This window comes from Chanodichthys erythropterus, chromosome 7 (genome assembly GCF_024489055.1).
Source record: "Chanodichthys erythropterus isolate Z2021 chromosome 7, ASM2448905v1, whole genome shotgun sequence".
In the NCBI taxonomy this organism is placed as follows: domain Eukaryota; kingdom Metazoa; phylum Chordata; class Actinopteri; order Cypriniformes; family Xenocyprididae; genus Chanodichthys; species Chanodichthys erythropterus.
In genome coordinates this window covers 6,348,568-6,374,259 of record NC_090227.1, presented here as the reverse complement: position 1 = coordinate 6,374,259, position 25,692 = coordinate 6,348,568, and the positions used below count along the sequence as shown (strand labels likewise).

Sequence of the window (25,692 nt, the reverse complement as noted above, 5' to 3'; positions counted from 1 at the left end):
ATTTTTTCTTATAACAAAGCAATGACTTCTACTAGGGGTGTGACGAGATCTCATGGCACGAGATCTCGCGAGACTAATATGTGACGAGATTTCTCGTCGAGGCGAAAAGTAGTCTCGTGATGTTGTTGCCATGACAGAGTGTTAGGATGATTGGGAAAGAATATGCCATCGCTAAGTTTACATTACGCCTCCGCTGTCGTTTTGCTTTGTATTTAAATAAAAAACATTTAATTCAGTTGGATAACGGTCGCCGCCGATCCATATTCACAGAGTACGCGCGATCGCTAAAAGTGAAAGTAAACGCGCGCGCGCATTCAAACGTGATTTCAATACCCGCATTTTGAAAGCGGCTCCCTGATGAATGCAAATAATGTAAAGTGTTACCATAAAAACAAATAACAGTTTCTCTTATCAAGCACAAACAATAAGGTTTCATTTGTTAACATTAGTTAATGCACTGTGAACTATCATGAACTAACAATGAATGACTATTTTTATTAACTAACATAAACAAAGATTAATAAATACTGTAGCAAATATATTGCTCATTGTTAGTTGATGTTGGTTAATACATAAATGTTAATAAATGAGACCTTATTGTAAAGTGTTAACATTTTTATTTATACTGTTTTCATTTCTATGATCAGTTTGTGGAGAGGAGTTCAGTTAGGAGGTCAAAGGTTGTAGAAGCTCATAAATCATGTACAGTAAGATCTGAAGAGACTGAAATCATACAGAAGAGAAGCCAGTCAGTTGAGTTAGTGGCAAAACCTTTTACAGTGCTTGAGTATTGTTGTCTTTTACTGCATGTGATAATTCATACTAAGAAAGTAGAACTGAAATGACATTCATTACGAGATGATTAGTTAAAACATTTCAAATACACCTGCAGAATATATTTTCTAATCATGTATTTCGCCATTGAGGATTTCTTAAAAATAGTGTGTAAAAATCTTGCCTCGTCTCGTCCCGTGAACTCAATCTCGAGTCTCGTCTCGTTAGATACCCGTCTCGTCACACCCCTAACTTCTACACATAATTTTAAACCATTTTGCACTTTATTGACATGATGTTATAAAATCATGCCAAAATAAAAAAAAAAATATATATATATAAATATTTATTACATTTTAAGATATTTTAAACACTGTATTGGCCTTTGGACGGTTAAACCAAATGATTTTTGATCCTTCAAAATCTTTAAAATACCTTTATATGTAGCAAAATATAATTAAAACCTTTTGGATACAACAAAAGATATCTAGTTGGATATCACATCATCACACCTTGGTTATCATATATTTGTTTTTTTCATTATTAAGGCCTTTGGACAAATAAAAATAACCTGTCACGTCATTGACACACACATTTTCCCTCTAATCCCACTAAGGCAAAGGCAAAATTAAAGGAAAAATAAAATATTAAAATAAAATAAAATTTGTGAATGAATCGTTCAAACAAGTTCGGTGAACCATTTCATATTGATTTGATTTAAAAGATGAATCCATTGGAAAATAGGACATAGCTACAGGGAGGGAAGAACACACAGCTGATGAACGAACAAAATTTCTTACACTAAGCAATGTTACAGCTTCGGAAAACTTGAAATACAATGCACAAATAGACTTCTGTGATATTTTATGGTGATTTTGTGTCCTTTTGAAGCCTAAAATCATAATTGAATGGAAAAAAGCGATTAACATTTTTTTTTAAATGTTCTCATTTTGTATTTTATTGGAAACTTCAAAAAAAAAAAAGAAAAGAAAAAAAGAAATACTTTGAACAACATGTCATGAGGGAGAGTAAATGATAACTATCACTTCACAAAAAAAAAAAAAACTTCCCCTGTAACTCTAACAAACTCAGAACTGAGCTGGCTTATGGCACTGCCATAGAAAATATCATCCCACACCCAAATTACGACCGATGACTCAGCATTCGACAGAATAGCTACTCATCAGAATGAGAGAAAGACAGAGAGGCATAATTGTTAGAAGTCGGGATCGCGTCTTGTTTGAACATGAAACTTGCCGAGCCGAAACCCAATTTCCCACGCGTCAACTGAAACCACCTGAGTCAAACATGCGTTCATCCCGAGTCTGACTAATACAGCCACAAACGGTGACTAACACACTTTCTCACTTTCCTTAATTTCTTCCCTTCCTCTGAAGCGGGGACTACTTCACACCATCTGAACACTTCCCCTCTCCCCGTCGCTCTCTATTTCTGTCTCGGTATGTGTTCCGCTCATTCCCTAATGAAGTGTGTGAAGAGGGAGCCATTAAACATGTTTTAAACCATGTTCAAACCCATTATTCATGCTGCCTGTAGGATCGCATTTGACATTTGACAGAGCATCAATTATGTTTGACAGCTCTATAAATGATACATAAAAGACTTGTTGGTGGGGCTTGCTGAGGCAAGCATAACAATTACTATTACTCATACGTAGGGTTTGAGGTTCATTCAAATTTTGAACTCTAATTAGTAAACTTCAGCACATGACTCGTTTGTGCTACAAACATGAATTACATTTCACAATGTACACTTGTTGAGAAGAGGTGTGCTATTACATTTCTAAGTGATTGGGCCATTTTTTGAACCATTTTATATTGATTTGACTCAAAGAATGATCCATTCAAGGATACAGATACTAATCTAATGAACATGGCAGGAATAGCAAGGGGCGAACAAACAATATGTGGCTTGGTTCTTATATATACAAAGTCTTACGACTTCAGTAGACTTGAAATATAAAGCACTAATAGACTTGCTTGATACTTTTATAGCGCTTTTGTGTCCTTTTTGAAGCCATTATTTTAACTGAATTGAAAAAGCAACCAGTACATTTTTCCAAATTTTGCTACAAGTAATCTTAATGTTCAACTTTTGACAAAGTGACAGAGAAATATGTTTAGCATCTAGGAACCAAAATATGAGGGATAGTTCATCCAAAAATGAAAATTCTGTGATCATTTACTCACCCTCAAATAGATCCAAACCTGTATGAATTTCTTTTTTCTTTGTTTTCTCTTCTTCATTCTATGGAAGTCAATGACCCTGCAGTCAAAGGGCCCTGACTGGCTTTTGTGTTCAGCAGATGAAAGAAATTCATACATTTTTGGAACAACCTGAGGATGAGTAAATTATTACAGAATTTTCATTTTTAGGTGAACCATCCCGTTAAGTGTGGGCCCAAGGCTAGTTTTTATTTCAATAACAACTTTACTGTAATAATGATTATATTTTGGCACGTTTCAAGGAAAATGCTAGCAATGCGATAAAACATGCTAGAAATACATGCTAGGAACATGCTAGTAATGCCCTACTACAGTACATGCTAGCAATGTGATAAATCATGCCACGAACATAAATCATGCTAGCAATGTGTTAAAAATGATTCAACAATGGAATGTCAGTTTGAGATTAGTTTTTTTTTTTTTTTTTAGATATTTTCAGTAGAGATAATTTTTTTCCACTAGAATTGTCCCTCTAACCCTTCTAAGGCAAAGGGAAAAGCAAAGGCAAAAATAATAAAATAACAAATATTAAAAGGCACAATATGTAAGATTTTTGGATTAAAATATCCAAAACCCACTAGAACAATGTTATACATTTTGTTGACTTGTGTACTTACATTATCTCAAACGTTTCCAAGGATTTTTAAATCCAGATAAATACGCAATTTTAACCAGGACACAGATTGTGTCATCATATCTACGTTATCCTCGATTTCCGGTTTTATTTTGTAGAAACCATGGAAACCCCAAAAACGCTTTAATATATTATGTGTTTTATTAGACAGGTGAGCAACTGTTTGGATGGATACATTCATCGACAGAAAAATAAACATGTTATATAGCTCAACACAGTAAGTCTTATTGTTTAAATCCAATTTTCTTGATTTACAGAGAGTACCATGCCTAATATCAATCTATCTTACTGCAATGTGCAACAAGTGTCTCATAGCAGCCGCCGAGCGAACGCAGAGTAGCATTATAACAACGCAGTCTACTATTTGACCATTGTGATCAATCCATAATTTAGTTTCAATTTTTTTGTAATTATAGATAAGTAAAGAGATGAGGAATTAACAGAACATTTCCTGAATTATCTTAAACAAGAAAGGCATTTACATATAAGATGCCACAAGATGCCAGAGCTTTTAAATCCACTTCGGTGCTATTCATTATCATGTAAAACCCTATCGCCCTACAAAACAGCCATTGGAAATGCTTTAGGGTCCAATGGGGATAAAAATTTGACATATCTCAGTGATTTTACAGGGGGATCGGATTTTGCATGACACCGTTATCCATTCCAGAAAGACTGTATTATTGGAGGCGGGACAAAGCCTTGCATGGCTGTGTGATTTGCAGGCAGTTTGGAGCCTGTTAGTCACAAAACGGGGGCAGCTTACTGGATTGAGAGCATTTTCAGTAGAATCACTGGATTAACATGCCATCATCTGCAGGTAGGATGTGTTATCCCATGCAGACACAGATCAGCTGTGAAAATTACGAGACTATTTAATTTTGATGCATAATTAATTTCAGTTCAACGTACTTGTAGTTTTTTTATTTACTTTGCATTGGTTATATTTGTTTCCGTTAAAGACAATATTTTTAAATAAACAGTTTTCTTTTTAGTACAAGCTACTACCTAGCAACCTATCAGAACATATTAGAAACAAACAAAAACAACCTATAGCAAGCACATAGCAACACCCTAGCATTGAGGTGGAAAGTTTTGCATGTAGAAGTGTAGTACCTTTTGCAATGGGTGATGGGAAATCTGGCTGCTGGGTAAAGAGGTATTAAGAGGTCAGTAGGTCACGGAAATCTCTTTCCTGCTGAATCATGTTTGAACGTAACTAGTAAACTGATCTTGTGCACGTAGGCTTTCAAATTAATGTTGCATAACTAGGAGATGAGTAAATATGGAAAATAATGGAGCTGAACACTCCCAGTCTTGCTTTTAGAAGAAGAAAAAAATGGGTTAGATTGGTAAATCCTGTTTTCATTACAATAGAGGGTTTACCTAGAAACTTCCCACTGTCAGAGTATCTATCTAGTCATTTTCTCTCAGTCTTTCTCTGTCCAGCTGTGAGTCTTCCCTCTTCAGTCAGTCCATTGTTCTTATGCTGCAACAGGCCATTTGTTTTGCAGTTGCCTGTTGTCGTGGGAGTGAGTGCAGTGCAGTCTCGAGTAGAACAAAAGGTTACGAGAGTGCAACTGTCATTTGTGCAAGACAGCAACAACAGGGACCACGGTGAGGCTGCAGGTGAGAGCATGTGTGACTTTATCAGAAATTAACCAGGCCAGACCCCTTTTCTCCCATCCTCCAGAACAAGCCTGGAGTGCAGTTTGGGAGCACCGAGACTTTAGGACGCCAACTGCAGGCTGCATGCGTCAAGAACTTGCTCATTCACACTGATCTAATTTTCTTCTGAATATTTCACTGTCCAAAGCCTCACTGATGCGTCACAGAAAGCCATCCGAAAAATCTAATCTGCATGATTTTTGTCAAAGTGACTTTGATGATACAGATTTTTTTTTTTTTTGACCAGTGAATTCCCATGACTTTTCCAATCAATCATGGTCATGATATTTATGTCAGTACAGTTAAGCAAAATTTGTGAGAATGACTTTTTGGGAGTCACTCTCAAACTCACAATGGTTTATTTAGTGATAAACATGGTAATATTTTGACATCAAGCTGCTGTAAATTGGCATTCTTTGCAACTAGGTATTTTAATTGTTACATTAAACACATGTAATGTACTTGACATCAATCAATCTGTCACTATGTAATATGATCATCATCTGCCACTATCTTTCTGCCCATTTAAAATGACTCAAGATTAATTATGTGCATCCATGATTACACACCAGAAGAATGGAATCACTCTAATCCAGAGCAGTCATGGGAAGAAAAGACTGTCTTTAAAGCGGTCCTGAATGAACGGTAACTCTCTGAAATGGTAACTGTATTTTCCTTGATTATTTGAAATAGGTTTGACGCACTACAGACAAACTCTCAAAAGTCCCTTGACAATCCAAAAGAATCATTGATTTATGCACTGGTTGACCGGCCATAAATCGGAACTGGATGGTTTTTGCTCCAAACACACGATTTTTAGTTTTATTTTGGTCAATCTCTACTCCAGGCTTGCACACAAACTACATTGCAATTAGAGATGCACCGATATATCGGCTGCTGATATGTATCCAACGATTTTTGATTCATTTAAAATCATTGGGATATTGGCTATAGCATTAAAAAAGGCCGATAAAATAAACCGATGGTTTGTGGTCAGTTGCATAATCCAATGTTTTTAACTGGGTAAAATAATTAAATACTTGCTCAAACAAAATTAAATCTGTACAAAATACAATAAGGGCTGCCTGGGGCCAGCGTAAACGACAATCGGGACAACTGACAGAACTGTCACTGGCCTGATCACCTTCGCAAAAGTTTATCCTCTCTACGTGTTTTTAAGCCTTGCAAATTTAAATATTCAAGCACAAGAAGATGTGAAAGAGAGGTCAATTCTACTCACTGTGTGAGAAGTTTTGTGTGTGCACACATCCAAAGTGCGCACCCGGAAAGCCGCATTTTAGACAGCGTGCAAATACTGAATTGAGTTCTCTTTCATTTTTATTTCTTCTATTTTATACAATTATAAAATAATATGGCTTGCGTTAATATTATATATATATATATATATATATATAGCGGTAATATATATAGCATTAATGGTCGAGACTCGAGACAGATGAACGTCTGTCCCACGGCGTAACAGTCACTTATTTTGGTTAGCTGGGGTGTGCATGTGCAGATAAACAGAACACATGTTGTTGGATCATCTTGGCATTTGCTAAAAGTTTTCATGAGATTTACTACAATGACAAGGCTCATTTGTTTGTGAGAGTCTAATGTGTACGATCATATACAGTTTTACAACATAAACTGCTCAGATTGCATAATTTCTTAAAGAACGATAGAGAGCAGATCATTCAGAAGAAATGTGATGCAAACAATAGACAATGTATCATTATTCCATGGGTTTAATGCTTTTGTTTTTCAATGGATGCTCATGGACATTTTACCCAAGTGCGACAGATTATATTCATCTCATGATCGCTATTTCGTTACAAAAGTATGAAGTCCCTTTTTGCCTGTTGTCATTTTCACACCCGACACATAATTAACAAATTACTGTTGCTGGAGCCTCTATATCGAAAAAAAAAAACAAAAAAAAAAAACACAGAAGATAGTAAAGTTTTAGAAGTTTTTTTAATGATATAACTTATCTTTATTAATACGATAGATAGATAGATAGATAGATAGATAGATAGATAGATAGATAGATAGATAGATAGATAGATAGATAGATAGATAGATAGATAGATAGATAGATAGATAGATAGATAGATAGATAGATAGATAGATAGATAGATAGATAGATAGATAGATAGATAGATAGATAGATAGATAGATAGATAGATAGATAGATAGATAGATAGATAGATAGATAGATAAATCTAAATCGTCCATGAAAAAATCACGATCGGCGCATCACTAATCACAACCATAAACAAACACGGCATCCCACGATGAAATATCAACACTTTTCAGCAACATAGTCCACCCAGTCACAGTAGAGTAATAGGGAAGGAAGTAAGATAGATACTATTATTAAACATCCTACATCTAAAAGACATACATCAACACAGGAAAGAAAGCCACTCCAGAAAACGATACTTGCAATGCATTGCCCAAGCAGTCACATCTGCATTTCCGTACATGTGTAGAGAATGTTTCTGGCCTTGTATTATCTCCCAAGTGTGTACTGAACATCCGAGACACCCCGCTGAACAACTTTGATAAATAACAATCAACAGCAACTCACGACAAATTATAATCACTCTAAAATTCCTTTTTCAATGTCAGGTGATTACTTTTCTCAAAAGCCAATTTGGTAATTATCTATAATTACCGAAAGCTTCTCTTCCAGTTTCTCAGAATCAGTTGGATACATGCACCTCATGCCAGGATATTTGCAAATGCAAACTAATCATAATCATGTTGTAATAAACATGACTGGCTTTTGCAAAAAAAAAAAAAAAAAAAAAAACATGTATATCTGCATTCTTTGGTGCACTGTGCAGTGTATTGTGGGACTTGCACAGGTGAAAGCCAAAAAAATCAGCCTGTTGGGGGTTTAGGCAGGTTGCTGTGGCAACTACGCATGACATGGGTCTCTGCAAATGAAAGCAGCATGAGAAAAGAGTGAAGAACACGAGGCCTAAAGCGGGCTGGATGATGACACGACAACAAACAGAGCAAGTGAGAACGGAGGCAGTCAGGGGGAAATTATCTCGCAGCCTGGCTTGTTTGAAAACACTGCCCATGCCCCTGCGCCAAGAAACAATGCCACAACAAAGTGAAAGAATACTGTTTATTTAAGTGGAAGGGAGGACAGACTGCAGCGGTCTGAAGGAGCGAAACAAGGAAGGAGGAGTGGAGCAATCAAAGGCAAAGGAGCCAATATAAACACTCTCACTACAGATAGAGCCTGAGAAACTGTTAAAGGAATAGTTTCCTCTAAAATAAAAACTCCAGTCATTATTTACCCACCCACATGTCATCCCAAACCTGTTTGATGTTATTTGTCCTATGGAATACGAAAGGATAAAGAGGCCATATTATGGCCTTTTACAAAGTCTTGATTTTTTTTTTTTTTATAAAGTTTTCATGCTTGAATGTTCAACAAACATATTTGTTGCACCCCAATTCCCATATTATCAGTCCTAAACAGTATTCAAAATTTGAATTAGTATGTCCCAAATCGTAGTACAACATGTTGAAATGAGTATTCCAAAGATACCTGGATGGTCTGCTTTTTACGGTTAAAATTCATAGTGCAGATCTGTGCACACCTCTAATGGCTAATATTGCCCACAACCCATTTTGCATTGGACGAGGATTCTATTAGAACTACAAACATGAATAAAAAGTGTTTAAAACTACAAACATGGTGGATGTGTGAGACCAATAGTTAAAGGAACACTCCACTTTTTTTGAAAATAGGCTCATTTTCCAAATCCCCTAGTGTTAAACAGTTGAGTTTTACCGTTATCAAATCCATTCAGCTGATCTCCGGGTCGGGTGGTACCACTTTTAGCATAGTTCATTGAATCTAATGAGACCAATAGCATCTCACTCAAAAATGACCAAAGATTTTTGATATTTTTTCTATTTCAAACTTGACACTTCTGTAGTTACATTGTGTACTAAGACTGACGGAAAATGAAAAGTTGCAATTTTCTAGACCGATATGGCTAGGAACTATACTCTCATGCGTAATAATCAAAGAACTTTGCTGCCGTTCCATGGCAAGTTTAGCAAGTTTAAACGGTGACGAGATGCTCGTAACTAAGCGACAGTGCTGTCCGTTAAAGATGCAATTATAACAAAGTAGTATGTCCCAAAGCTTGCCTAGTATTGTGCTACACACTTAAAAGTATGTACTTTTTCTTCACAAAAACAATACATACTTTTAGGGCATAGTATAATTAGGCGAACTGAGACACAACAATTATTTTACACTGTTGCAGCACCTCTCTTCACAGTCTGTCAGTAAAGCTTAGTTTATTTCCAATCTCTATGAAGCCCATCCTTCCTCACAATTGCTCTGATTGGTCGGCTGGACCAATGTGTTGTGATTGGTCAACAATGTTTTGTGATTGGTGTTTCGGAAACACCCCTTACTAAAACTGAAAAAATAATCATTAAATGATCACAAAATCGATTCGAACACCCACACAATCTCATTCCTAAATGACAACGATTCAGCTGTGTCTATTAAACCTTTGTCAAAATCACAGTGGAATATTAAAATCCGCATTGGCGCTGTCGCTGACCCAGAGAGAGCAGTTAGGTTATCTAGGTATAAAACAGTTTCAAACAAGTTTTTTCAAACAAACAGTATCTTTATTTTCATGTTACAAATATTCAAATTATCACAGAAGCACTGGGATAAAAGTTAAAAAGCAAATCACTTTTTAAAAAATTAACTTGGTGCTACAAATAACGATTGTGTTGGTTACATCGTTTCACCAGTAGGTGGCGATAAGTGAATGCTAAAAAAAAATGTATTTGTCATTAAATTTTTCATTCAAGAGATTTGAAAGCCAATTCATCCAGTAATGAAACAAGTGAAGTATTTATGAGTGAGTCATTGAATCATTCATTCAAACCGATTTTTTTAAAATAATTCATTCAAATTAATTAAACATTTTAAATGGATTGCAGCAATTAACTTAACATTTTGTCAGAACCTCTAGCAAATTACATGTTATTTTGTTTGGTTGTCTGTTCAGAATTGTGGGAGAATCACAATCTCTATTTAAAACAAACAAACAAAAAAAAAGTGATTCTCAATTTATCCAGAATCTACCAGAATCATGTTATCTGCAGATCTACCACTTACCATAACCACATAACCGAGTTTCAACACACAACTAATGCAACTCAACCTGGCCTCACCCGTTTTTTTTTTTGTTGTTGTTGTTTTTTTAGGCATATGCCTTGGGCAGAAATCATTTCAATGAGAAATATTGTGACGTGTATGTTCCTGGAAGAAAACTCAATACTACAATCAAGGCATTTCAGGGAGTCCAAAAACAGTGCTTAATTATATAGAGAATAACTCTTTTTGCTTTGTAACTTTGCAGACATTTTTCATGCTCAAACAGCAACATTACACAATAAAGAACGTTGAAAATGTTTGTTTTTTTTTTTATATAAAAAAAAAAGAAAAAACATAATAGGTCCTCTTTCAGCAACACTTTTTCATCCAACGACTGTTCATAGAGATTTGACGATAATGACAAGAAAAGTCATTGGTTATTGCGTGTCTCATGACATCATTGATCTCCAAGCTGACATGACACATCTAACCATACCATATTTGATTTGAGAATACTTGGGATATAATGCACAAGTCATATACACCTCTTTTATTAGGGTATAGTTAAAATACACAGTTGTGGTTACTAATAACTGTTTTTGTATAAAGAGCTGCACGAAAAAAAAAATAGGTTTAAAATGACAAGAATTAATATTTCCATGTAATTTTGTTATTATTGGATAAGGGATTTTTTTTTTTTTAAATATATCGAACTGATTAAACTGTGAACTTGATGGATTACTTCATTGAAAAAAAAAAAAAAAAAAAAAAAAAAAAAAGAATGAAAAGGTGGATACACTTACATCTTAATTTGACATCTCTATAGTCTGCAAGCAAGTTTTAACAATATTTAGCCAAATACTTATTAGGATTATGTATTCTATACAAAGTTACATGGCTTTTTCATGGCCTGCAAAACATTTTCAAATACCTGATATTTCCAGATTTTCCATGTTGTGGGAAAAAAATTAAATAAATTATATGATTTCTGTATGACTGTACGTGTGCATTAAGTCAGCAATATAATTGTTATATAATTAGTCCTTGTGTTCCTTCAGTGAAAAACTGTGGAAAACATACCTTGATTATTTTTAAGCTGTGTAAAGTGTGTAATTTCCTTTCACTAATGCAGCCAAATGGAAAAAAAATAATAATGTATAATATTTTTAGGTGTACTGAACACTCCCCCTCATCTGCCATTGGACAGACAAACAGATCCTGCCCCAAACTCACACCATTGGTTGAGCCAGTGTTGCTGTGTTGGCCTGGTAAGGAATTTCTTACCCAGATCTATCTGCAAAAATGACTACAAAGGGTGAGGTAAACATGCATGCATTCATTTGGGTGTATACAGAATGATCACATCATGGAACAGAGTTTCTTGGAGCACAAACCATGTGACCCTGAAGAGAACAGCAAAACAGAAAGCGAGAGAGAGGCGGGCGGTGGTACATACAGCATAAACAGATTGTCATGGCCACAGAACAGCAGTGTGAGTGTATGCGAGTGCAGTGACACAGGCCGCAGTCCCTCGGTGAGCTCTGCAGTCTCTTTCTCGGTTTCATTCTTTCTCTGTAAAGACAGGGAAGAGCTCGGCTCACTTTGCATGGGGGGGTCAAGGGTTGTATCTTTTCCAACACACTCTGGGCCATCAGCCAACTAGAGCAAGGAAAAAGAGCAAACTGCAGCCGCAGCACAAACAGACAGAAGATGGTGAGAGTGAGACGGAGAAAGAGACATGGAGATGTGGACTCATGTGGACTCCATTCTGTAGATCTAGAGTTCAGCATGAGTGAGATACAAGCTGGAAAGTGAGACATGCAAGTGCAAACTAGATTTGTATATTTTCTGAAGAAAATGAGAGTGGTGTTTGCCTGCGCAAAAGGTTGCTGCCACAATGCCAGAATGTTTTCAGGGGGTCAAAACAACTCACCGCCAAGTTACTAAGATATTGTGGTCTCTAGATATTCCTTAACACTTACGTTGTTTAAATTACACAAAGAAAATATGCAATCCTGCAACAGTAATCTGTCAATAACAAGTAAGAGTATCAAAGATGTTTTTAAATATTTTTAAAAATGTACTTAAAAAAAAAAAATGTGCCAAGTTCTTAGAAATGTACTTTAGTACAAAAAATATTGATTTCTCAATTTTAATCGATTCCCATTTTTATGAACTGATATCGATTCTTAAATCCTGATTATTGGTCAGTCTATGCTGTTTTCAGTTGATGAATGAACGGATAGCGAACCTCCCATCCAATAAATCACAATAAGCTTTGTGCATTGTTACTTTTGCTATGAAACAAGGCCTCAGATTTCAAATTCTGTCCATTTTATTAGAAAATAATAAATACCATTTTGGCACTGTTTAATGTGGCGTGACAGATCACTTTAGCACCTCAGTTCAAGAGAAGTGGTCGTGCAATGCGCACGTGAACATCCTCTCCTCCACTTTAATAACCAGTTACAATGCAAAATAAACTTGAATGAACATTTTTTTCCCAACATACTTTTTAAATCATATTATTAATTAATTAAGAAATATCATGGAGTTTTGTGAAGTTTTAATTTATGCATTTATGTTTCTACACAATGGTATACCACGTGACTTTAAGAAATTGTTTTTCACATATTATATTTATAATATTTCAACAAAACAGCAAGTAGAAATATTAAAAATAAGATTATGCCAAACTACTTAAAAGGGTTAGTTCACCCAAAAATGAAAATTCTGTCATTTATTACTCATGTTGTTCCACACCCGTAAAACCTTCGTTCATCTTCAGAACACAAATTAAGATATTTTTTATGAAATTCAAAAGGTATATAACTTCCAGAAAGGTAGTAAAGACATTGTTAAAGACTGTTAAAACAGTCGATGTGACTGCAGTGGTTTAACCTTAATATTATGAAGTGATGAGAATACTTTTTGTGTGCAAAAACAAAAAAATAATTACTTTATTCAACATTCCCTTACATTGTTTACATTTTCATTATTGTCTGTCTCCTGCATCAGTATCACATGCATATGTCCTAATGCTCACGTGACCGGTTTTGGCCAATACTGAGCCGATAATGACAGGAAAGAGAAGAGATTGTTGAACAAAGTCGTTATTTTTATTTTGTTTTATCGTGGCTTCATAAAATTAATGTTGAACCACTCAGTCACATTAACTGTTTTAACGATGTGTTTAGTACCTTTCTGGTTGAAACTGGTGATTATACTGGACGAGTCAGATACCTCTTAGATTTCATGTTAACTTGTGTTTCGAAGATGAACGAAGGTCTTATGGATGTGGAACAACATGAGGGTGAGTAATTAATGACATTATTTTCATTTTTGGTTGAACTAACTCTTTAAGAAATTATTGGAAATAAAACCCTATTGATGGGGCTTATTTTATTTGTTAAGATACTAGGACAGTTTTATCACCCTGACATTTCTGATTTCATACCTGAAAAAAAAAAAAAAAAATTATATATATATATATATATATATATATATATATATATATATATATATATATATATATATATATATATATATATATTAGCCATTAAAAATGTGTTTATCACAGAAGGTGGTGTATTCGAGTCTCTGTATGTTTAAAGGTGCCATCGAACATTTTTTTACAAGATGTAATATAAGTCTAAGGTGTCCCCTGAATGTGTCTGTGAAGTTTCAGCTCAAAATACCCCATAGATTTTTTTTTTATTAATTCTTTTTAACTGCCTATTTTGGGGCATAATTAGAAATGCGACGATTCAGGCTGCTGGCCCTTTAATTGCTCGCGCTCTCCGCCCCCTCCCGAGCTCTCGACTCTATCATTGCATAAACAAAGTTCACACAGCTAATATAACCCTCAAAATGGATCTTTACAAAGTGTTTGTCATGCAGCATGTCTAATCGTGTAAGTATGGTATTTATTTGGATGTTTACATTTGATTCTGAATGAATTTGAGGCTGTGATCCGTGGCTAACGGCTAATGCTACACTGTTGGAGAGATTTATAAAGAATGAAGTTGTGTTTATGAATTATACAGACTGCAAGTGTTTAATAATGAAAACAGCGACAGCTCTTGTCTCCGTGAATACAGTAAGAAACGATGGTAACTTTAACCACATTTAACAGTAAATTAGCAACATGCTAACGAAACATTTAGAAAGATGATATCATGATATCATGTTATCATGGATCATGTCAGTTATTATTGCTCCATCTGCCATTTTTTGCTGTTGTTCTTGCTTGCTTACCTAGTTTCAGCTGGGCACAGATCCAGATGTTAATACTGGCTGCCCTTGTGTAATGCCTCGATCATGAGCTGGCATATGCAAATATTGGGGCGTATACCCCAACTGTTACATAACAGTCGGTGTTATGTTGAGATTCGCCTGTTCTTCGGAAGTCTTTTAAACAAATGAGATTTATATAAGAAGAAGGAAACAATGGAGTTTGAGACTCACTGTATGTCATTTCCATGTACTGAACTCTTGTTATTTAACTATGCCGAGGTAAATTCAATTTTCAATTCGATGGCACCTTTAAATTAAAATTTTAATGCATTTTTAAATAAATGAATAGATTCTGACAAAAACAATAAGTGTCATGTCATCCATCACATTTTTTATTTTTTAATTTTGTGAATCGCAAGCTGTTTTCACATCATAACAACATACTTGATATTTTTAATTAAAGGGCTAACTGGTCAACTGAAGCCTGATTAATGTTTTACCATTTTTGCATGGTACACAGGCTTTTACCCATTGCACATTTACAGGTCTTTGCAAATCTAAATGAATGACATACAATCATCATTACAGGGGAAAGAATACAGTAAATTTTCTCTTATGAGATAATTGCACTCCATCATTGGCGCATAAAAGTTAAATATTTAAGCTTTAAATTAAGCCAGTGTATACACACTCTGCCATCCAGCCAATTGCAGCTCTGGAGGAACAAACTCAATAGGAATCTTGTACACACACAGAATAATTTCCATTCCACCTTAAATGTAGGGCAAAGTTCTAGCTCGATTCAGCCAAAGAGTTTGTACTAAGGGAAAAATAGGCTTGTTGTGTTGAGCATGGAGTGTTCTGAGTCTCACAGCTGGGTGCTGTTGTTTTCGGTGCACTGAAAGCTTCTCAATATCACATTATTCTTTCATAGCTCGCCTTAGCACCGCGACTTGTAACTCATCTGGAAGCTCTCAGATCACCTGACCAGATAAGAAACACTTTGTTTCAAACGCTGGATCTTTTTGTCCTTCCAACGCACTACAAACAGCCTTTAATAGACCCAAAACACAGATCTACACTTGATGACACATTTCACCTTCCTCTGCGTAGCCGTGCATGGCTTGTGATAAGATGGATGATGTCATTGCCTCGCAAAACCACCGCCAAACTATTGTTGTTTTTTATGATGAGGTGATACTATGGTGGTGCGTTCAGGGATTATATGACATAATGCAGATCTGTGGTGGTTCTTGTGTGTTATGGCACACAAGCACACCGAAAGCCATGCACCACAGGAATGGTCTGTGAAAGGAATGATCAGTTGATGTGCTAAAAACACGCACAGTCTTTTGTGAATATGCATTCCCTGGATGCCCGTCTCTGTGCCTGAGAGGATACACTACTTTTCAAACAACATGAAAGCAGATGGTAGCATAGGGATGAACGCTGTCCCTTAGCAGAGGTGATCTGAAGTGTGATCTCAGGTGAGAGGCCATATGTTAGGCAGTAAAAAGTTTGCACAGGCCAGCGTGAAGAGGTCCATTTCAGCTCTACAGCAGAGGAAATTAAGTGGCATTAGAATAGGAAATGGGTCAGCAACCTTATACCACATCTAAACCGGATGCGTGAGGACATCGCAACATGTCAAAACTTGATCGCTCCCATTATAATCAATGGAGCGGGAACTTTAGCCCATTCATAGATGGATCTGTTTCTATTTTAACGTGCGTCAGAGCTACTTAAGCTGGTTTTCTTCATGTATTATCAATTTATCTATCTATTTAAATTGACTTGTTTACTTGTTATATGTATATTGAATATAACATCAAAGCAAGCTCATTATGGTGCAAGACGCTGGAGAAAGAGCAAGATGAAACGTGCCAGATAAAGTCAGCGCTAGAACTGCACAATTATGGATATACTGAAAATCACTTTTTTTTTTTTTTTGTTTCAAATGGAGATCACAATTCTTCCACGATTCTGAACAGTCAAGAGACAGCTAAACAAAATAACATAATTTACTAGAGGTTCTGATAAATGTTAATTGCTGCAATCTATTTAATTAATTTGAATGAATTATTTATGTTTGAATGAATGATTCAATGACTCACTCAAATACTTCACTTGTGTAATTACTGGATAAATCAGCATTTTTTTTAACATATCTCTTGAATGAATGTTTCAATGACATACATTTGTAAGTCACTTGTCGCCACCCTACTGGTGTAATATTGATACAATTTGATAATCGTTATTTGAAGCGCCAAGTTACTTTTAAAAGGATTTGCTCAATCGATGTTTATATCCAAGCTATAAACTTTTATCCCAGTACTTGTGAAATAACACAGAAATAACGAAACGGTGCGGTTGAAGTGTTTGTGAAGCTGAACTGAAAACGACTGCACTATTGACCAACAAAAACCTGATCAAGTCAATGGCGCAATATTTTTTTGTTATTAAAAGGGCACATTTATTTAGTAATATATGCCTATAAGCAGGTGGACAACGCACGTACACTGCTTGTTACACACACAGGGACGCTCAGCAGCAGACATTTTTAAATATTAAAAATAAAAGGATTCCTCTCTGGAGGAGCGTTCCGCTTGCAAATTCCGCCATGTAAATAGCGAATCCGCCATGGTGCAAGCACACCTGGCTTTTAAATGGAATGGGAGATGAGACTCTGATTGGTTTATTGCATGTTATGCACAAAACACACCCATTACTCACTGAGAGACTCGGTACAACCCTTTTAGACCATGCGCCTGGCGCGCCAACCATTTTTTCCATCGTTAAACTAGCAAAAGAGGATTCTGACAGGCTCTAAGTGGACCTGCATCATGTGCTTCAGATCATTAAAACAGGGCCTTTAAAGCCACCATGAAATCCAAATTGTTTTCATTTTTTTATGGTATATTGCAGTATTTGTTAAAAATTCCATTATCACAGCAATTGCAAACCACAACTATCCAATAATCCAATCACTTCCCGATGGACAAAATCAAGTCCCGCCCTACATTTTTTCTTGTTTGAGAAGCTGTTTCACTTGGATATACGTCAGAATACAGAAGACTATCACAATTTCCATTTCAAGCCGACTTTCATTTTCAAAACTCAAATAAAGATATTTTTTATTGAAACCTAAGAGATTCACTGAAATGCAACCAAAATTTTGACTTCAAAAAGTTCAGAAAGAGATTGTAAAAGAAATCCATATGAATTGATAGCTTAAATCCATTGATCTGTCCATAACCATGGATCAGTGCACATTCACAGAGCTCATCAAATATGGTAATCATAGAAGCTCAACCGTGTTTGCTTGACACAATCTTAAGGTCAAGCAGGAGCCTCTGCGAACAGGTTGGTTTGGCTGTGAGCTGAATGAACGCATGGTAAATGGCTAACACTCACCTGCCTTTCAGCAAATCTGTGTCATATTGCTGGTGAGATTTACCATCTCCCATCTTTGCCCCTGTCTAGCTGTTGAACTATCATGCTCAGTTTGAATCCAGTTCATGTCACTCACTGTTATCACTTCCTGTTTTTTCACCCATCATTTCCCCATTCATCTCTGACTCACTCTATAAAAATCTTTCAAAAAGTATCTCAAGAATTCAAGTGCATTATCAGATAAATGTTCCTCCTTGCTAAAATGTGACGTCAAAATTTAGTGTAGTCTAGTTCTTTAAAGAAGTTGTTTATCCTCTGTTCTTTCCACAGAAGGAGGACTGAATTGAAGGGTTGAACTCAGGTCAACTCAGGTCATTCTAACCACACTCAGGCTACGTTAACACTGAAAGCCTTAAAGGGATAGTTCACCCAAAAATGAAAATTCTTTCATCACTTACTCGCCTGCATGTTGTTCCAAACCCATAACTTTCGTTCATCTTCGGAACACAAATGAAGATATTTCAAAAGAAATCTGAGAGCTTTCTGTCCCTCCATAGACAGCTACCCAATTACCACTTTGACACTTCAAAAAAGTTCATAAAGAGATCATAAAACTAACTCATATGAATGGAGTGGTTTATTCCAAACTTTCTGAAGAGACTTGATCGCTTTATATGATGAACAGATTGAATTTAGGCTTTTATTAACATATAAACATTGATCAGCGAACATAAACAGAAGCTCAACTGCGAAACAAATGTGCTGCGAAACACACAAGAATGAACCTCACTGGTTCTTGCACACCTAAAGCAATCATGCTTGAGCTTCTGTTAACCTCAACTGATGTGTGAGTTGATGAGTGTTTATATGTGAATAAAAGTTCAATCTGTTCATCATATAAAGCGATCGAGTCTCTTCAGAAAATTTGGACTAAACTGCTCATTTCATATGGATTAGTTTTATGATCTCTTTATGAATTTTTTGAAGCGTCAAAGTGTTAGTTGCGTAGCTGTCTATGGAGGGACAGAAATCTCTCAGATTTCATCAAAAAGATATTCATTTGTGTTCCGAAGATTAACTAAAGTCTTACGGGTTTGGAACAACATGAGCTTGGATAAATGATGACAGAATATATGCCTAATATGCCTATCCCTTTAATGCTCAATTCCGATTTAATGCCAAGATCTGATTTTTTTTTTTTTTTTTTTTTTTTGTATAGCTGTTCACATTGTTGTTTTAAATGTGGCCCAGTGTGAACAGATCATGGTCCTGAACTGACCCGTGTGCAAAAGAACAATAAAAAGACACGCAGCACGTTGTTGTGATATGGAAGTAAACACGGAGGACATTAAAGTAAGCGATTACATGTTTTTTTATTGTGTGATTTGCCGCAGAACCCAGCCAATTTATGCTCAGGCAATATTAAAAACACAAGGATGCGAAAAAAGAGAGCAGAGTTTTTAAACATTTATAATGTTTTGCTTGTATATAGAGTATACTTATGAGCTCTGACACATTACTGTATGTGATAAATTCTGGTATGCAAAATATTTGAAGTGACTCCCATGAGCGCATAATTGTGATGAATGTCAATCTAGAGTGACATGAAAGTCGCATTAATTCCGATTTGACTGTTCAGACTGCAGTCGCATTGCAAAATGCCTGACCTGTACTGGATTTAGGACCACATATATGATTTGGACCACTTCCATGTGAAAAGATCAGATTCCATGTGGTTTGTGCTATTCACACTGTCCAGACAAAAACACAATAGTAACATTATGAGCCAAAATATTGGGCCACATTTACCTGCAGTCTGAACGTAGCCTCAGTTCTTCAGTAAACTCACAATTGTCCAGGAAGAAAGATTTACACGCAAACCACTGCTTGAACGCTTCTAAATATACACAAATAGGTTTATCTGAACATGTTTTAAGGGAACTGTTTTTTAAAATGTTCAAATAATTTATCCTATCCAGTTGAATATGCAGAGAGAACTACAAGTGTGGTATTTCTAGGTCGATTCCCCTGAAAAAGTGTAAACACTGTGACTCTGTGGCGCTATTAAAACATTGCTCTGTTTATTTAAGAATCCCAACCAGCCCGACACAGCAACATTGACTAACTGCACCAGTGGTGTGGGTTTGGGTGAACTATCTGCTTGTTTAACCAATGACAGATGAAGGGAGTGTTCAAGAAACCTGTTTGCAGAGAGTGTTCAACGGCCGAACAGGAGAGCTTGAGCAGGAAAAACCCTTATATAGAGATGGTTTGGGCGTGTATCATGCTAATTAATTAACTGTGGCCACAAACTCCCTCACTAAGAACAATCCAGATTAGGCAACTTATGATAAGAACCAATTTGTTTGCATACACACTGTAAATTCACCAGAAATGCTGCATGAGAACCTTAATTGCTTATATAGGTCAATGACATATAAGAGAGTTCACTATATATATTATATATATATATATATATATATATATATATATATATATATATATATATATATTACTAATAATAATAATATTTCAAATCAAGTACAAGAAATGTACTCTTGTATTCATGTTGAGTTCAAAAACTTTTACAATTTTAATAAAAGTTTACATTTAATAATACTAAAAAAATGTCATGTGGTGTAATCACCAAGTAATATAAAAAAATATTTAACTATCATACATCTTAATATGGAAGCTTATCTCCACCACTGAATAAAAAAAATTAAAAGGTAATTGTGACTTTTTCTATAGAATTACGTGATATACACACACAATTGCGAGGAAAAAAAGTCAGAATTGCGAGTTTATACCTTGAAATTTTTACCTTATTTCTCATATTTTTGCTAATTTAACTTATATGTCGCAATTTGGAGAAAAAAAAGGGAGAATTGTGAGATAAAAACAAGCTTCCATACCTTAATCATTATTTTTATTTTTGAAGTATATATTTCAAACTAATATATATATTTTTTTATATATATATATATATATATATATATATATTATATATATATTACAAAAACCATGATGTTTGTCACACTATATGACATTTCACAACATGAACTAACCTTGCCTAGTCATAAAATATATGTTTGAATCAGTTTTGAAGCAGTTTAATAACAATGAAAAAATAATATGACAACACACTAATATGGTTTCCTTTTTATGAATTAGATTTTTTTTTAATTACGCCTTTTCAATTATTATCAGTACAGTTGTACCACCAAGACATTTTTGACTTCATGCCAATGTATAGAGAATAGATTAGATTAAATTGGTGACGTCATTAACTGACCCATTAGTAACTTCACTTGAGCTCAATTATTGTGCCCAATATCTTCTCATAAATCAAAGTTGAATTGGGTAAACACCTAATAACGCACTTACGCCTGTACGGTACTGTCCCTCCAGCTTGACGACGCAAAGGCTACAGGGTAGAGTCAGACATGGGTAAGTGAATTTTCCCAACACAAACCATTACGTTCACCATGAAGCACCGCCACCTCAATTTGAGAATGACATCACATGATCACCCTCATCTATGTGATGTCACAACTGGAGCCTTCACACATTATAGATTATCTAGATCATTTTAAGGACAGATCCCTTGAGCGGTTCTCTCTAAAACACTCGCTGAAGTCTACGAGGTGTTGAGCCAATGTGGGGCAGAGCACACTGTGAGCCTTGGGCCTCAAAGACAATTCAGATCAAGTTGCAAACTCTGTGAGCTTCTAAAAATAGTGTGGTAGGATATCACGCTCACAGCACTAGCTAATGGCCTGTGTGGCCAGTGGGCTAAAGAGCAGCCAAACACTGCCAGAATACACTTCACACATTCTCTCTCTCCGCTCACACTGCTGACTACTACTGACGGTCTGTCGGGTTCTTATGATGGAGGAAAAATTGGGAAAAGACGTGTTTAATTTAAACAGACCGCTGTGCCAGAACTATCAGGAGAAAACGCAACATTATCGGTGCTGTCTAATCTGGGGTCAGCTCATAGTATCACTATCTCTCCCTCTATCACACACAGCACTAACTTAATCAGCTTGCGTCACCGAGGCCCTGGAGATTTGTCAGGAAAAGAGAATTAGGGGGAGCATGTGAAAGGTTTGAATGGGATGCAAACTTCTATTCAAATATAAAGAAAGAGAAGTATTAAATATCACCCTATTTGATATCATAATATATGTTCCTAATATATTGGCGCACATTATTTCAAATAAAAAAATAGTTTTGCACAGCCTCTGAAACAACTACCGTTTTCATGTGACGTCATCAAGCCCCCACTTTCACAATCCAATCAATTCCCAATAGATGTAATCAAATCAAGCCCCACAGTTCACTAAGAAATGTTTTGCAGCCACTCATTTCCATTTAACAAAAGTAAATGAGGGTCTTATTTTAATGTACGCAAGATTCAGACACAAAGATATCACATATAGCTTCCGAAGAGTTGGAATATAGTGAACAATTCATATACGCTACTTTTAGGGTGTCATGTTTGGAGCTCAACTGGCCCTATCCATTTCTGAAAAATAATTGTGCTCCAATGGTTGACCTTTTTTGGTTTAATTATTCCTTTAAGAACATTAAAGTCATCCCAAGGCCAAAAAAGCTTGTATTTTGGTCAGAATGAACTTGACTACATCATCTCTGAAAGTACACAAGGCTGTTAATTAATCATATCATTTTCAACAGGAATATCTGACAATATACTGACTGAGGTGAACTATGTACAGTGACCTCAAAAAGCATTTTGGACACACTAAAATTGTTTTAATTTCATTCTAATAGACACAAAATATCAAACTTAAGGAATAGTTCAATAATGTCAGTGAATAGTGCCTGAGTTTTTGAAGCTTCAAAAAGTGCATCCATCTATCATAAAAGTAACCCATCCAGTGGGTTAATAAATGCCTTCTCAAGCGGAGCGATGGGTTTTTGTCTATAATCACTGGCTTCGGGCAACGGCCATATATGTGCATTCATGAACGAGTCGAGTTCTGGCAGAAGGGTGACCTCTGACCCGACTTATGATGCTTAGGTGAGAATAGATGCATCTCGCGAAAACCATGTAAATCTCTCATGAACGTGCATAGGGCCGTTGCCAGAAGGTGGTAATTACAGTTCTTAAAGTTTTAAAATGGATATTTTTCTAACAAAAACCCATTGCTTTGTTTCAGAAGGCATTTATTAACCCACTGGAGTTGTATGGAGTAATTTTATTTTGGATGGATGCAATTTTGGCGCTTCAAAAACTCGGGCACTATTCAATGCAAATATAACTCTGATTGTGTTTGGCTGAAGAAGATAGTCATTTACACCTAGGATGGCTTGAGGGTGAATAAACTATGAAATAATTTTTGGGTGAACTATCCCTTTAAGTGGCATCTGCAAACAAATTATATTTTTCTTTAAAATCAGAACTACACTTTGGAATGAAATTTTACTAACTGGTCCTAAAGTCATTTTTAGCGAATGTATAAATTCAGTTCCTCTTAAGTTCACACAGGTGTGCTAGCAGAGTAACCACGGGTGTAGTTCATCACAATGAAAGGATAATTCACCCAAAAAATGATTTTTCTTTTCTTCCATGAAACATATCCTGATCGCTCTTTTCAATGTAATGAACATGAATTAAGACTGGGCCAAAATGACAACAACAACAACAACAAAAAAGCAGTATGGAAGTACCATAAAAGTGGTTGATATTCTATGACTTCTGAAACCAAACAACAGGTTTGTGTGACAAACAGAATGAATTTTAAGTGATTACTGAAAATCTTGACATCTGCCCCACCTCTCATTGGCAGTTGACACGTTCACAAAAGTTCATGACTGAATTATTCTTTTCAGTGATTCTGCTGATCCAGTTCACAAAACCAGTTTGAATGATTTGTTCAAGAATCTCACTAATGTGGTTCTTGATTTCAGCTCAATGACTCAATACAGTCGCAGCGGTTAACAGCTCACTGGAGTCAAATTTCAGTCCGCTCTTCACACAAAGCTGTTGTATTGCTTCGAAACATCATGCACAATCACTTGTATGATATCACTTTTGCCTCCTTTTTGAAGCTTGAAAGCTTCAATCCTCATGTGTCGTTACTGCACGAAAAGGAGTGACCAGTACATTCCTCAGAAATTCTCCTTTAGCGTTCCACAGAAGAAAAGGTTTAAAACAACATGAGGTTTAGACTCAAGTTAGTCTTCGTTGCGAACAGTGTATTTGAAACATGCCAAACATATTTTGTGTAATGTTTTGCTTACAAACTGTGCTTGTGCTATCTTTGTTTACAGTAAATGCCTCTTGGTTTGGTATTCGACATTCAAACATTTGTGGGGCTTAAGTGGGGCCACTGTATGTGTGCACAATATTCAAAATTTAAAGAGAAACTAATGCTCTACATGACAGTTTGCAGCACACTTTGGTAAAAAATCTCATGTCTGATGCTGACGGTATTACTACAGACAACCGCTTTCTATTGACTTCATGAATGTGATGGTGAGCAGCGGCCACATTCACCGTCACATTCTTCAAGTGCCTGCCTCTTTCTGCCAATCAGTCGCGACATTGTAACTGCCTAGCTCGTTTTCCTCAAACCAGACCTTCAAACGACAGTCAAAACGCCCTAACTCACTCTTAAACAGTAGCTACAAGTCCTTCCTGGCTTTTCGTGTCTTTTTACGGTCACATGGAGACGGGCCCAACGTTACACAGAGCCTATCGTCAGCTCATTAGCATCCATTGCATTGAAGAGAGGCAGTTAGCAGGCGAGGCTAACTCCAGGATCCCCTACAGCTGCTGCTGTGACTACGAGTTCAGCACACCGGAGCGCTACACTACAGACGCGCCGTGATACATGCAGCCGACTGACAGTTTGATGGTTTGGCGTTTAGTACGCGCCGCGCTGTCACGGCATTCTACGCCGAGCTTGTGTGTGTGCGTGCGCGCGGAGCTTTCCTACCCCATTCCGCTGTGTTTCTGAGAGCGGAGGCCGATGTCAAGAGTGACGGCCAGCCGACATCACCCGAAGTGTCCGCCGCCACTGCGCAAGATCCTCCCCGGCGGTGTTAAGCGACCAATGCTATGCCCCGAAGTAAAGCCGCTGGTTAAATATCAGATGCTTCAAAATGTTGTTTCGGTTCGGCTCCGAGCGGAAGACGAGACCTGGGGAAGACGGCAGATCATGACTCCGCTGTTGGAGACGCTGTCTGCATATTCCAGCTAGTAGTGTAGAGGTAGCAGAAGGCACTCAGACAGACAGTCGCTCTCGCGCTCATTACTCAACTCACTGTACACACATATGAGTGACACACTCACTCACTCGCTCGCTCGCTCACTCACTCACCCAGAGCTATATGAGGACTGTTTCAATGTGCTCCTTTCATATTAGATCATAATAATACACCGCCACCACCAATAAGAATAATATTTTTTATTTTGGAATGATAAATATTATTCATATCATAGATTATTAGATATCATCCTAAAATGTTTACAATGAGCTTTACACCAGCAAAATAACAAGAAAATTAAAATAAATACAACACAAAACAACAAAATTCTCAAAAATATACTATGT

General features: G+C 36.3%; 1 protein-coding gene across 4 annotated transcripts in view; it reads right to left on the bottom strand.

Annotated features, from left to right (window-relative positions):
* The window catches only part of bcl9l (bcl9 like), a 63,815-nt gene extending 38,437 nt beyond the window's left edge, over nucleotides 1-25,378 (bottom strand). For 2 of the 4 annotated variants that reach the window (XM_067389715.1, XM_067389718.1), the window contains exon 1: nucleotides 25,075-25,378. The gene's annotated coding sequence lies outside the window, so the exon portion shown is untranslated. Of the gene's footprint in view, nucleotides 1-18,127; nucleotides 18,579-21,493; nucleotides 22,153-25,074 lie in introns of those variants that run through there. The other 2 variants (XM_067389717.1, XM_067389716.1) reach the window with 2 other exon arrangements.
* Between the last annotated feature and the right edge of the window lie 314 nt (nucleotides 25,379-25,692).